Genomic DNA, 14,275 nt, shown 5'->3' with positions numbered 1-14,275 from the left:
TGTCAGGTAGACTTTGTTGGTGGCATAACCCACACCCCGACTCTGCTAAATGTCTTGGGTATCAACACACTCAGGGAAGGAACCCCAGACGCAGAGGTCGAATCATGAATGGTCTATGCTAGGTATGGTAACCAGCCCCTCACCTTTGTGACACAGTTGTGATCAATGACGTGTAAGGAGAAAGATATTCAAGGGGTAGCTGAGCAGAATTTGTTCCCAAATCAAAATAAATACAGTGAGAAACCCTGCCCCTTTCTCCTGCCTCAAAATCAAGAGAAAGACAAAAGCCAGTACTGCTGGTGGGACAGTAGAACCATGAAAAGAGCCTCGCCCGGCTATTTTTATTATGTAAGCTATTATGTGTTTTTATTATTTAACCTACTCTCGTCAGGCATGCTCTCTCTTGCAGTCAAATCATTCTAACTGACAAACATGGTCTCTTTTTCTTGAAAACTGGAAGTCAGTGAGAGAGACCGATAATCAGTAGCTTAAAATCAGGGAGGGGGGGCCAGCCCAGTGGTGCAGCGGTTAAGTGTGCATGTTGCACCTCGGCGTCCCAGGGTTCGCCACTTCAGCTCCTGGGTGCGGACATGGCACTGCTTGGCAACCCACGCTGTGGTAGGCGTCCCACATATAAAGTAGAGGAAGATGGGCATGGATGTTGGCTCAGGGCCAGTCTTCCTCAGCAAAAAGAGTAGGATTGGCAGCAGATGTTAGCTCAGGGCTAATCTTCCTCAAAAAAAAAAAAAAAATCAGGAACAGAGAAGGATGTCCACTAACTCCACTCTGTTCCACAGTGTACTGTAAATGCTTGATTGCATCATAAGATAGGAACAAGAAACAAAAGGCTTGTGACACTGAAGGCATGTACTACTTAGAAAAAAATCAATAAGTTGAACTTCACCAAAATTAAAAACTCTTTCATTGCAAAGACCGTGTTAAGAGAATGAAAAGGCAAGCTACAGACTGGAGTAAAATATTCATTAACTGTATGTCTGACACAGGACTCATATCTAGAATCTATAAAGAGTTTTCAAAACTCAACAGTAAAAAAAAAAATCCAATTAGAAAATAGGCAAAAGACATGAAGAGACATTTTACTGAAGAGGCTATAGGGATGTTAAATAAGCACATGAAAAGATGTTCATCCTTCCAGGCAGAACCAGCATCTTCCAGTATTCGCCAAAATGACCCACCCAAAGGGAAAAAGCTGAAGCACCAGCTGTATGTTCTCTAGGCCTTTCAGAAAACATGGAGTTGTTCCTTTGGCCACATGCATGTGCATCTACAAGAAAGGTAACATTGTAGACATTAGGGGAATGGGCACTGTTTAAAAAGGAATGCCCCACAAACTTACCCTGCAAAACTGGAGGAGTGGACAGTGTCACCCAGCATGCTGTTGGCATTGTTGCAAACAAACAAGGTAAGGGCCAGATTCTTGCATATTGAGCATATTAATCACTCTAAGAGCTGAGATAGCTTCCTGAAATATGTGAAGGAAAATGATCAGAAAAAGAAGGAAGCCAAAGACAAAGGTATTTGGATTCAACTGAAGTTCCAGCCTGCTCCACACAGAGAAGCATGCCTTGTGAGAACCAGTGGAAAGGAGCCTGCGCTGCTGGAACGCATTCTCTATAAATTCATGGCATAATAGGTTTTTTAAAAAAATAAAAGACCTCTGGACTGTAAAAAAAAGAAAAGAAAAGAAAAATGTTTGTCATCACTAGCCATTAAAAAATGCAAATACTAAGACTTCAGGACTACAACGAGATACCACTACGTGGCTATCAAAATGGCTAAAATAAAAAATAGTGACAATACTGGATGCTGGCAAGGATGGAGAGAAAGTGGATCTCTCATATATCAGTGATGGGAATGTAAAGTGATATAGCCATTCTGGAAAATGCTTTGGTAGTTTCTTTTTTGTTCCTTTGAGGAAGATTAGCCCTGAACTAACATCTGCTGCCAATCCTCCTCTTTTTGCTGAAGAAGACTGGCCCTGAGCTAACATCCGTGCCCATCTTCCTCTACTTTATATGTGGGACGCCTACCACAGCATGGCTTGACATGTGGTGTGTAGTTCCACACCCAGGACTGGAACTGGTGAACCCTGGGCCGCCAAAGTAGAACATGCAAACTTAACCACTGTGCCACCGGGCCAGCCCCTGGCAGGTTCTTATAAAATTAAACATGCAACTATTGTTCAATCCAGCAATTGCCCTTATGGACACATCTTGGAGAAATTAAAACTTATGTTCATATAAAAACCTGTACAGAATTGTTCCTAGCAGCTTTATTCATAACAACCAAAAACTGTAATTGACCCAGATGCCTTTCAACAGATGAATGGCTAAACAAACTGTGGTACATCCATACCATGGGATACTACTCAGCAATAAAAACAGTGAACTAATGATACATGTAACAACTTGGATGGATCTCAAGGGCATTTATGCTGAGTGAAAAAAAGCCAGTCTCAAAAGTTCACATTATGTATGATTCCATTTATATAACATTCTTTTTTTTTTTTTTATAAATTGGCACCTGAACTAACATCTGTTGCCAATCTTCTTGTTTTTCTTCTCTCCAAAGCCCCCCAATACATAGTTGTATATTCTAGTTGCAGGTCCTTCTGGCTCTGCTATGTGGGATGCCACCTCAGCGTGGCCTGACGAGTGGTGTCATGCCGGCGCCCAGGATCCAAACCAGCAAAACCCTGGGCCGCGAAGTAGAGCGCGCAAACTTAACCCCTCGGCCACAGGGCCGGCCCCCTATATAACATTCTAGAAATGACAAAATTACAGAGATGGAAACAGATAAGTGGTTGTTGGGGGTTAGGGATGCTGTAGGGGAGGGTGTTGGGTGTGGCCGTAATGCAGTAGCATGAGGAAGCTTCTTTGTGGTGATGGCATAGTTCTGTATCTTAATCGTGGTGGTGGTTACGTAAAGTTACACACGTGATAAAATTGCATAGAGCTATATACACACATTGTACTGATGTCAATGTCCTGGTTTTGATATTATCAAATAGTTACATAAGATATAACTATTGGGGGGAAACTGGGTGAAGAGTACAAAGGACCTCCTATACTATTTTTGCAATTTCTTTTTTTTTTTTTTTTGCAGGCAAGTATTTCCCTGAGCTGATATCTGTTGCCAATCTTCCTTTTTTTTTTTGGCTTGAGGAAGATTAGCCCTGAGCTAACATCTGTGCCAGTCTTCTTCCACGTTATATGTGGGTCACCACAACAGCATGGCTGATGAGTGGTGAAGGTCGGCACCTGGGCTCTAAACCCGTGAACCCAGGCCACCAAAGTGGAGCATGCTGAACCTAACCACTACGCCACAGGGCCAGCCCCATCTTCTAGTTCTTCCAGATAAGCTGCCACCACAGCATGGCAATTGATAGACGGGTGGTGTGGTTTCACGACCCAGAAGTGAACCTGGGCAGCTGAAGCAGTGAGAGTGCTGAACCTTAACTGCTAGACCATCAGGGCTGGCTCTGCAATTTCTTGTGAATCTGTAATTATCTCAAAATAAATTTTTTAAAAAGATATAAGGATTGGAAAGGAAGAAATAAAATATCATTGCTTGCAGGTACATAGAAAACTAAAGAGGGGCCGGCCCAGTGGTGGAGCAGTTAAGTTCACTTGTTCTGCTTTGGTGGCCCAGGGTATGCCGGTTCAGATCCCAGGTGAAGACCTATGTACTGCTTGTCAAGCCATGCTGTGGCAGGCGTCCCACATATAACAAGTAGAGGAAGATGGGCACGGATGTTAGCTCAGGGCCAGGCTTCCTCAGCAAAAAAGAGGAGGATTGGCAGCAACTGTTAGCTCAGGGCTGATCTTCCTCAAAAAGAAAACTGAAGAATCTAAAAATTAATAAAAGAATTTAGCAATGTTGCCAGATATAAGCTCAATAAACAAAGACATTTGCATTTTTCTTATTGACAACAAAATGGGATAGAAAACACATTTTTATAGAAGATATCATTTGCAATAGTAACAAAAAAGATAATTAAGAATAAATGTCAGAAAATAAAAAGTTGTAAAACTTTTGAAGTCACTAAAGTTCTAAATAAATGGGCAGATGTGTCAAACATGTTCATAGATAAGAAGACTCAACGGTATAAAGATGTCAGTTCTCTCCAAACTGCAGTAGCAGCAAACCATTTATTTCTTGCCCCCATCACATGAGGGCTGCAGACTGCGTGTAGCCATACTGGGCTCTGCATGATTCCATGTGTCTTCTCATCCTGGGATCCCAGCTGAAGCAGCAGCCACTCTCTGGGGCATGATAGTCTCATGGAGAAGAGTAAAAGCTCAAGCAGTGAGCACTAAAGCACGCAACACATTTAAAGCTTCTGCTCCAACATGCCTTGGTCAAGGCAAGTCACACAAACCCCAAACCAGCGGGGCAGAGGAGTCTACAACCACTATAGGAAAGCATGGCAAAGGTGGGACGGGAACAAATAATTGTGAATGAATAATACAATCTGCCACAATTCCAAATCAAAACCCCAAATTTTTCATGAAGCCTGTCAAGCTGCAACTTGACATCCTTATGAAGAAGAAAAAGAAGTAAGTCAGGGTAGGACTTCGCGTGATCAGAAGCCAAGATTTAATATAAAACCACAAATTTCCAGGCTGTATGGTACTAGCACAGGGATAGGCAAATGGAACAAAATGGAGAACCTATAACAGACCCATACATACATGGAAACCATTATAAGATAGCTCTGGTATTGTAAATGACAGAAGTGAATTTCAGATGGAATGTGGACTTAAATGTGAAAGGCAAAACTTTAAAACTTTTAGAAGAAAATATGGGAGAATATTTTTATATCCTCAGGGTCAGGAAGGATTTCTCAAAACACATGAAACAGGGCAAAAGATATGACCAATTAAGAAAAGAGAAAACGGGGCTGGCCCCATGACCGAGTGGTTAAGTTCGCACGCTCCGCTGCAGGCGGCCCAGTGTTTCGTTGGTTCGAATCCTGGGCGCGGATGTGGCACTGCTCATCAAGCCACGCTGAGGCAGCGTCCCACATACCACAACTAGAAAGACCCACAATGAAGAATATACAGCTATGTGCCGGGGGGGCTTTGGGGAGAAAAAGGAAAAAAACAAAATCTTTAAAAAAAAGGAAAAGAAAAGAGAAAACAAGAATAGTTACTAAACATAAAAGATGCTCAGTTGTACTGGTAATTGGGGAACTACAGATCACGATCATAAGAAAATTCACACCTACAAAAAAAACAAGTAGTGGCAAGATGTGGGCCAAGGGGACTTTCATACACTGCTGATGAGAATAAAAATTGGTATGACTGGTTTAGAAAACAATTTGGCATTACCTAGTAAATTCGAACAGACTCATACTTCAGACCCAACAAGTCCACTTCCAAGTCTACTAGGTATTCTAAAAATTCTTGCACACATGCATTAGGAGAAATACTTAAGAATGTTCATAGCAACATTGTTTGCAATAGCAAAAACTAGAGCCAGCTCAATGTCCTAAAGTAAACCAGGTAAATAAATCGTGGTATCTTTTTACAATGAAATACTACGTAACAGAGAAATTGACTAGCTGATTCAGAAACAGAATGCTGAGTGAAAAAAGCAAGTGGCATAGGAATCACGCAGAATGATTCCATTTACAAAAAGTTCAAAAACAGGCAAAACTGAACAATGTAGTATTTCGAGAGACGTATATATATTTGTGATAAGAAAATTACTAACAGAAAATTCAGGATGGTGGCTTCCTCTGGAGGAGGAGGATATGATCATGGAGGGACACATGGAAGATTTCTTGAATAGAGGCCTTAGCAAGGGCAGTTTCAGGGAGTGGCAGGGCTAGAAGCCAGAGTGGTGGGCTGAAGGATGAATCGAAGTTAAGGACATGAAAGATAGCTAGTGCAGTCAACTCATTAAAGAAATGTTGCTGCAAATAGAAGAGGATTATATTCTCACAAAGCAATGAAAATTATTGGCAGAGCAGACTTCTTTCTCATGAGACAGAAGGAGCAGGTAGTGGGGTAGGTAGATGAAGCTGGCTGCGATGGAGCCGAGCAGAGGGGCAAGAACAGAACTGCAGGCTGGGGGGCCGGCCCAGTGGTGCAGTGGTTAAGTTCGCACATTCTGCTTCATCGGCGGAGGCTTCGCCGGTTCAGATCCTGGGTGTGGACATGGCACTGCTTCGCAAGCCATGCTGTGGTCGGCGTCCCACATATAAAGTAGAGGAAGATGGGCACGGATGTTAGCTCAGGGCCAACCTTCCTCAGCAAAAAGAGGACTGCCAGCAGATGTTAGCTCAGGGCTAATCTTCCTCAAAAGAAAAAAAAAGAACTGCAGGCTGGGAGCCGTCCTCATACAGAGGGAGGTTTAGAAATCTCCTTTCATTAGTTGCCCAAAGACTGTGTGCTCACTTGGAGATGAGCAAGCAAGATCTCCAGGCGGATCACCCACTGCCTGCTTTGGCTCTCATGAGGCCCCCTGCCAGGAATTCCCATTAATCAAGGTCTGGGAACAACTGCAGACCAGGCAGCTCCCAGGAGCAGTCACATGTCTTACTGGCTGGCTTGGGCTTTCTGTTCCTTTCAGCAGACTTAATGGGATGACTCTGACTGCCCACAAATGTAACCTAAAACTCCATCTCATTATGACTTTATGGTGATGTTACAAAAGCTTCCCAAAGGAATGGAGTACTCTGTATTTTTGTAGACAGTTTGTCCAAGGGACTAGCTAGGAAAACTCCCTAATCCGGAAAAGAAAAAGAAAGAAATGACCAGGTTGAAAGGTCACGTGTACATACCTTGACTTCAGGGGTTCCGCTAGAACTCAATGGTGACCTGCCTGGAGAGAAATTCAGAGCTACTGATGGGCAGGGAAAGGAAATGTGCTCTCCTAACAGCTCTAGTTGGGGAGTGACAGGGACAGAGAACACATCTAAAGAAGGTCCAAGGACACTCAGAAGAGAGGTTTCACACGCTGCCAAGTAAAGCTGCTGCTATGACTACGGGGTTGGGGGAAGTTCCGAAGTAGTAGAGGAAAATACTTACCCCTCCCTGGTGGGTAGGAGTTGTGTGGATTTCTCCTGCCTCACGCTCCCTGAAGGACAGAGGGAGACAAATATCTTAAGAAAATGGAGGAAATCATCATGTTTCTTTTCCCCCGGAAAGCAGGCCTATTTCAGAGGGGATAAGAAGAATCAGGTTCAAAATAGGCTTGTCCCATACCTCAGACAAGACTGTAATTCCATTCTAGGGTTCTGCCTCCCTCTCCAGCTCCCCGTGTTTGGAAAGCAAATACCTGTCATGCTTCTTCAAAAGGTTGAAGGGGTCCCATTCATTCATACATTCATTCAACCACAATTTATTCAGGGTTTACTACGTTTAGGCAGCTCTTCTAGATACTGAAAAAGTAACTGTGAAAAACAGACAAAAACAGACTGAGGTAATGGTAGGTAAAGTGTGATTTGAATACAGGAGTTAAGAAAGCTCAATGCTTTTTTTGCCTGTTTCATATGAGATAGTTCCGACATGCTAACAGACAAGGTGTTCAGAATAAAGGCTTCCTTGCCCTTCTCCAGCTCTTAATGAATCCGGATCATTCATCATTGTTGTTCAGCTTCCACTGAGCCAACAGTTAAGTGAACTACGAATATATTGAAATATCCACTTGGCCACAGGTTGAGGGATGGTTTCTTCTCCTAATTCCCCTCTCCTTTCAATAAACCTCGTGGCAACTCCCGTGCGGAAAACCTCACCCCACTGCACCCGCTTTCCTCCCACTGTTCAGAAGGAGGCCTCTCCGGTGGCCGCAGAACCGGCAGCGGCCCCAGCTGGGCGACTAAGGACCGCCCCCGGGCCTCGGGGGCCGCGTCTCCCCCCGACCCCCGCCGTACCCCGGCCGGCCGCTGCGGGGCGCTGCGGCCCCAGGTTCGGAGGCGCGGGCGGGGCGGGGCGGAGGCCCTGCGGGCGGCGGGCGCGGCGGCGCGGCCACAGGTAACCTGCGGGAGCGGGGCGCGCAGCCTGCGAGGGGCGGCTGGAGGCGGCGGCGCTGCGCGGCGCCGAGGCCCTGGGGCCGCCGGAGCCAGCGGGAGCGCGTGCCCATCGTCTCCCCTCGCCCCCCACCCTGTCGCCGGCATCGGTCTCTGCGGCGCGGACGTCCGGCGCGGGAGAGAAAGGTACCGTGCGCCCTCGCCGGGTCCCTTCGCGACCCCTCTTCATCCGAGGGCGGGCGCCCCCCACTCCCAGGGCGGGAGGCACTGATCCGGGGAGCACGATGTCGGGGGTGGGGCGCTGCGCCCTGGCGCCCCCAGATCGCTGTCTGCGGGGGGAGGAGTCCCACACCGAGCGCGTTGCCCCCTTTCCTGCGGCCTCCGGGAGAGCCGGGGCGGGAGGGGCGAATTCCTGGGGCAGCTCCCTTAGCGCTTTGCCTCTGTTGCCTCCTAGGATATAGCACTTTGGGCGGGGGGGCAGAGAACTTTCTCATCTTTGCTTGCCCTCTTCCTCTTTCTCCAGTGAGCTCAAAGAGTTTGAGGAAAGTGGTGTTTGGGGGGCGGGGGTCCGCCGGTATTTCTCCGGGACGCAGTGGCTGTTGGTCTTCGGGCGTAAAGGAGGGGCCCCTCTGGTCGCCCAGCGCTGCCCGCCGTCCCCGGGCCTGCAGGCCGGCCTCAGAGTGACCGGGCTGGGCTCAGGCGCGCCAGCAGTCCGCCCCCCTCCCCTCGACCCCGCGAGCACTGCAGGGGTGCAGGCGCGGGGGGGCGGGGGCCGTGCTCATGCTCCTGCCCCGGAGAGATCGCTCAGGCTGGAATTAAGCTCGGGAAAGAGTCAGCCAGTGGCATCTCCCGGGCCCGAGGAAGCGAGCACGTTGTTGGGTTTGAGTTCAGGCATCGTCTTACCGACACTTGTCTTGGGAATTTCAGTGTGGTGCTTCCGGTAGAATTGAGGGGCGGGAGGGGAAGTGGACTATTACTTGTGACCCGAGAGGGGCTTCAGTTTCCTAAAGCTGGTCATTTTGTTTTCCCTGAAGCGTAGTGAGATGGTTCAAGTGGTGGTTAAAGACCCGTTTGGGGTCATGGCATCCGTTTGATGCCACCACTTGTTAGGTGTGTGACTTCGGAAAACCTTCTCTAACTTTAGTTTTTAGAACTGTAAACTTGGTGTATTATACATAACCTGGTGGCATTGTTGTGGAAATGATGCAAGTAAAGTGCTTGGCACAGTGCTCTTGAATGTTAGGCATCCTCTCTGTGAACCTGTTGGATGATTGTATTCATTCATGTTTAGGTAATGTCTGTCAGGCCAGCGTAAGTGGGAAGAACTTGGGCAACAAAGACACACACATCTGGTCCACGATGATCCAACGTTGTACTGATTGTCTCTGAGAGGGTTTCCCATCCTTAAAATAGCGATAGCAACCTGTTGTTCTTGCACATAATAGGTGTGACTACATGTTTACCTTACTTCTAACAGCTCAAGCAGGTGCTTAGCATATGGTAAACGAATGATTTTTTAAGAATTAGGGATACAAATTAAAATTGGAAGAGTTTTCTGCTCTCTAGGTCATAAGTGGGGAGGAGAGAAGGGAGAAGAGGAATAAAAGAGACCAGAAAACAGATAGTAGTTGCACATTGTTGGGAGGTATAAACCAAGTGTGATAAAGAAATGCTAATTTGTTAACTCCTTGGTTGTCAGTGGTAGTACTAAAAATTAACCTTATCTTCCCACTTAAACCCATCAGCCTCTCCAGAGCCCCTCCAGCTAAGCACATAAAAGCTGCCAGATTGTGATCCAACTCAGCTTAGAGACAAGGCACACTTCCAACTCCCAAGGCCCTCCCTTGTAGAAATTCTGGTGCTGCTGCTGTGAAATACACGTTCAGAAAGTAAAAACCTTAGAGGCACCGTTGAAAGAATAAGAAAGAACCCAAACCCAAGTCCATCCCTCCGCTGAAGAGCTAGAACGTCCCCAGGACCTTGGAGCCTCCAGTACTCCTCCCTTTGGCATTCCACTCACTTCTCCTTCTTCCTCCAAGCAATCAATAGTCTGGATTTTGTGTTAGTTTTCCCCTCGCTTTTCACACTTAATATCTTAGATGAAAAGCTCTGTGGAAGGGAAGTTTCCAAACAAGCATTTCCACAATAACCTGGAGCGTTCTTATTCAACTTAAAAGCAGGGTATTGGGAGTAAGATGCAAACCACAAAAAAGCCAAAAAAATCAAAGTGCTGGGATGGGGGAGTCTCTCTCTCAAGGTCCCCCCCGACCCCCCTGGCCCTGTTTCCTTTGGCACCAGCTCGGCGGGTGTGTTCTGTCTGTGTAGGGGAGGCCCAGTCTCTTCCAATGTAGCTTGGAGGCTATAATTTTAAAAGCTTTGCTTGAGTCCCTAAGAACTGGGAAAACAGTAATTAGCCTGCATGTATTTTAGAAGTTTTTTTTTTTTTTAATACAAATTACCCTGGGGACATTGTATGGGGTTTGAAGGATTAAGCCAACTGAGAGTGACCCTTAAAAACAGTTTTAACCCAAATTCTTCTTTTCCTGGTTATGGTGTTTGTGTTATGAACGTGATGTTATGATGTTTTAAGTTATTTCTTCAGGGTCACACAGCTCTCCTCAGTAAACGTTGCACAATGTTATCACTCCTTGGTTATGGCAAAGATTCCTGAACATGGTTCATGGCACCCTTAGTGTCTTCAGTAATTTTTTCACAGTGCCCTTAGGTTTAAGGAGTTAGTAGTAGTTAGGTTAAAACAAGGTAATTAGAATTTACGTCCTAACAACATAAAAGGTGTTTGAAAAAATTAGTACACATAAACTGAGAGAAAATGTATTTTTGTATCATTCTTAAATAATCACAGTTACAAACGGGATGTGTGTGCCTTTACCACTTCTCACATCTTGGGATCGGATTGGATATACCACTCTCATTTCCTGTTCTGTGGTAATTTTCTGTAGCACTTGCTTTTTATCACAGCAACCGCTGAAAACCTATGTGTTTTCAAAGATATGATGTCATTGGTAGGAATGTCGTGGGATCTAATGTTGAAGCTGTGGACTACCCCACTTTGTAGGTTCAGCAGTGTCCAGCTGCTGAATGATTTATCATTTTTCAAATAGCAAACTCTAGTGTACTATTGTGGCACTTTTTGGTTTTTTAGACCATTTTTGGAATGCATCTTTTCATTTGACAGCGTGAGTCCTGGTTTGCGGAGGAGGTCATTACTGATGGGAGGGAGAAGCCCTGAGTCTGGACCAGTGGACTTTTGATTTCAGGAGGAAGGTACTTTGTCTTTTGTCTTGGGAAGTTTGGGCATGCGTTACAGGCCTGAAAATGTTTCAAATAGGATGTAATTTATGCATATACTTGCAGCCCAGAGGCAGGTAATCTTCCCAGATGAAACAGTCTTATTAAACTGCAGAGGGTCAGATGATTACTCCTATCAATAAATGGTACTCGTTAACCCTCCAGTGAAAGGCTGACTTGAGTAATGACGTCACATGTGGCGATTGTGGTGCCTCCCTTTCTCCCCTTGGTCCTGTTCATTGTCCAGACCCCAAGCCTAAGCTACGACCTGGTGATATTTTAACAGTTTCTCAGAATACACTCAATAGTGATATTTCCCTGATGTAGTGGTTGATTTTTATTGCTCCTTTCTTCAGTCACTTATCATTGGGAAGTCTATACAGAACCGTAGGTGATGCTTCCAAGTTCACATAAATAACGATGGATACAATTTTTATCTTATTTGGTTCCTTATATTGAGGGGTTTTTTCCCTCCATAAAATTAGAACATTTGTGTGAATGGGAGAAACTATTTGATTCTTCTTAACTAATTGTTCCCTTTTTTCCCTTTGATGCCCGTCTGTAAATTATCAGCATTATTTTTATTTAACTTATTGCTCCTTTTTAAAAAAATAAGAATTTCAAATATTTCCCTGGGTTAGACTGAGTATATTTAATACTCAACATTTCTTGGTTTTAGGGTATGGCCTGATGAGCGGTGCCGTGTCGCACACAGCATCCAAACCAGCAAAACCCTGGGCCACCGAAGCAGAGTGTTTAAACTTAACTGCTTGGCCACGGGGCTGGCCCCAGGATTAAAACATGTAATTTAAATTTGAGAGTTTATTGGTAGCGGAATGAACTTAATTTCTACATCACTCATTTGTCCTTAGTTCAAGAATGGAGATTATGGGAAATATTTCTGTCCATGATAGTAAAAAACATTCTTAAAAGAAAAATAGTAAATTTAATGGAGATATCAGCAAATAGTAACCACGGATGGAGAAGTAGCCCAAAGTAGACTAATCTTAATAGTTAAACAGGAACAGCAAGGCTATTTTTTGTTTGTGTAAGGGACATATGCTTTGAGAATTGTTTCTAAAATGAATAGATACAAAAGAAATAAGGTTGATTTGCCTTACTGATATTAAGTAGATAAAAGGTGAATATAGAACTTAGTTCTCTTGAGGTTGTGACCTTTCGCACATGAGCGTTAGGAACCCTGCTGTCCATCATCTTGTCGGAGTGGATGATGAGCGGGAGATGGAGGAGCACCTCCGGGGGCCCTGGGGAGGGTGGGAGGACGCCAGATGGACAACACGAAACTTGGGGTAGTCCTGGCCACCAATTCGCTTTGGAGCTTTAGACAATTTCTCAGAGCTTCAGTTTTCTCTTTACCGAATAAGGGGACCAGACCAAAATATTTCTTTTCAAAATATGTAGTTCTGGGGGCTGGCCCCGTGGCGGAGTGGTTAAGTTCGCGCGCTCTGCTGCAGGCGGCCCAGTGTTTCGTTGGTTCGAATCCTGGGCGCGGACATGGCACTGCTCATCAAACCACGCTGAGGCAGCGTCCCACATGCCACAACTAGAAGGACTCACAATGCAGAATATACAACTATGCTCTGGGGGGCTTTGGGGAGAAAAAGGAAAAAATAAAATTAAAAAAAAAATGTAGTTCTGTAAAATTATACATATTCACAGTGTAAAAACACTCTTGTTCTTCCACACTTTTGGAGATAGGTGCCCTTGAATCAACCTGATGGTCTGTGGACCAAAGAGAACTAATGAGATTGTTAACCTGATGTAACTGATGATTTCCTTTTATTATGAACAGCAGTAGCCTACTGCGTGGTGTTAAGACTCTGTATGCGTGTATTCACATTCTAGAGTATAAACCAAAAGTACCGTTTTATTCTAGAACTGGATTCCAAGGTCAGAAATTTGTATTCTTATTTCAGAATTAGCGTTTTCAGTTTTTTTAAAATGTCTGCATTTTACTCTGACTCTAGCAAAGTCCCCTGGGAATCTGATATAGAAGGAAATTGCCTCTCGGTGGTGAGTTTTAGGAGTATTGGGGGTTTTTCCCCTCTGCATCTTTATGGGAATTTTAAAGACTTCTTGCAGTGAACGTAAATTAAGTTTGTAATCAGAAAAATAAATCAGGTAAAAACTTTGTGAATTATACAAGAAAATTCAATATTGGTCAAATATATTTTAAAAAAAAATACTTTGTTCCCATAGTGGAACTATTTAGATGTTCTAGTTACTAAAATATCTGCTTAATGAGAGGTAAAAATGTAATGATATGAAATGGACCTGTTTTATCATACTTATATGATAGTGGTTTGAATTTATTCTCAGGGGTAAAAAATAAACCAAATCATGAACAATCAACTTGGAAAATTACAGTTCAGATTTTTCACAAAACTGAAAGTTGCTTCTCTCTTTTTTGGCAGGGATAACGTGTCTCATGCCAGTTTTTAAGCTTATTTTTTAGCTAGAAAATGCCAAGTGGACTACAAGCCCCAGCATGAAATTCTGCAGTTGATCCAGTTTAGTTAGAATGCTGAGGTGCCCTGTAGACTATGTTATATTGTGCCAAATGTAGTGTACAGTATCCAAGTACCGGAGAGTACACTTCTTGAGTGTGTGTGTATGGATGCGTTTGGGTGTCCCAGGCATGCCCTGTGAGTACTGGGTTTGGTTAAAAGGTGTGGGCTTCTGGGGCTGGCCTGGTGGCGCAGCGGTTAAGTTTGCATGTTCTGCTTTGGTGGCCCGGGGTTCGCCACTTGGGATCCTGGGTGTGGATATGGCACCGCTTGGCAAGCCATGCTGTGGCAGGCGTCCCACATGTAAAGTAGAGGAAGGTGGGCACAGATGTTAGCTCAGGGCCAGCCTTCCTCAGCAAAAAAGAGGAGGATTGGCAGCAGATTTAGCTCAGGGCTAATCTTCCTCAAAAAAAAAAAAAAAAGATGTGGGCTTCAAAGC

General features: G+C 44.7%; 1 protein-coding gene and 1 pseudogene across 8 annotated transcripts in view; both read left to right on the top strand.

The window, feature by feature from the left end:
- Positions 1-1,187: 1,187 nt before the first annotated feature.
- On the top strand, positions 1,188-1,651 carry LOC124246281 (60S ribosomal protein L21-like; annotated as a pseudogene).
- A 6,400-nt stretch (positions 1,652-8,051) lies between these two features.
- Positions 8,052-14,275, top strand: part of ANKRD6 (ankyrin repeat domain 6) — a 176,702-nt gene continuing 170,478 nt past the window's right edge. For 7 of the 8 annotated variants that reach the window (XM_046676224.1, XM_046676233.1, XM_046676232.1 and 4 more), the window contains exons 1-2: positions 8,052-8,185; positions 11,196-11,284. The gene's annotated coding sequence lies outside the window, so the exon portion shown is untranslated. The remainder of the gene's footprint in view (positions 8,186-11,195; positions 11,285-14,275) is intronic. The other variant, XM_046676222.1, reaches the window with a different exon arrangement.

This window comes from Equus quagga, chromosome 11 (genome assembly GCF_021613505.1).
Source record: "Equus quagga isolate Etosha38 chromosome 11, UCLA_HA_Equagga_1.0, whole genome shotgun sequence".
NCBI lineage: Eukaryota > Metazoa > Chordata > Mammalia > Perissodactyla > Equidae > Equus > Equus quagga.
This window is presented reverse-complemented; position numbering and strand designations above follow the sequence as displayed.